We start from the raw sequence: 955 nt of genomic DNA, 5'->3' as shown, positions 1-955 counted from the left end.
AGGATCTGACCCTGCCTATCCTTCTTTTTAAGCGCTCGTCTTTGCTCTTCCCTTTCTCTTTCCTCTATCGCTCTAATCCATGTATACCTGTGCATACATCATAATAGGCGCTCACGATACTTTCGATTCGTCACTTTTCCGTCCTAGAGTTCCCATTTTACAATTACATGACTCAGCCTGGTGATAACGGAGAGAAGAGACAGATAGGACGTCGATATAAGTTACAGTTATGATTTCACAGATTCGAGACAGCTTGATAGCCCGAACGGCCCCAGGCTTTCGACCGTGCACGCTAAGTGACTTACATTACAAGCATTTAGCTTTCCGAAGACTATGACAACAATTGTTTGTCATTGACAATCGCTAATTTCGCGCCAATAAGCTGCCTCGACTTGTTCGATTATGTTATCGACTCAATTTTATATTTATTTTCACATTTTTACTTCGCGGTCCTTCTCTGCTCTTTTTCCGTTATTTACGCATGTAGTTCATTTCATTGTTATCCATATTTGATATCATCATTTATCACATACTTCCATGACACTCTTGTCTGTCCTCTACAACTGCCAAGAATTAACGCGATTGGCTAAGCGTAGTGACAGCGGGCCAATAGAGAGCAGGATCCTTGCCATAATGCGGTTTGCGCGCCAATTTTCGTACGTGCGTTTATCAAGCCAAATAGTTTGGCCGAATGTTCGTCTATTCGGCCACGCTCCTGGCCGAATATTCGGTATTCGGCCTGAGACCGAATATACTATTCGTTACAATACTAGTGTCAACCCTTTAGCTATATTTGCTGCTTTTATTACTTCCTCACTCTTAAGAATAATGCACACCATGGACTTCCGCATCTTAAAGATGGCTGCCAGATCCGCCACCCGTGTACCGATTTCATGCTTCGCGATAAGTTCCTTTTTCACCTCAATCTTCGATAATACAACCTTCCTCTTAGGTT

Source organism: Centruroides sculpturatus, unplaced genomic scaffold (assembly GCF_000671375.1).
Source record: "Centruroides sculpturatus isolate CEXI.00-Female unplaced genomic scaffold, Cexi_2.0 scaffold80, whole genome shotgun sequence".
Classification (NCBI taxonomy): Eukaryota; Metazoa; Arthropoda; class Arachnida; order Scorpiones; family Buthidae; genus Centruroides; species Centruroides sculpturatus.
Note: the sequence above shows the minus strand (reverse complement) of the source record.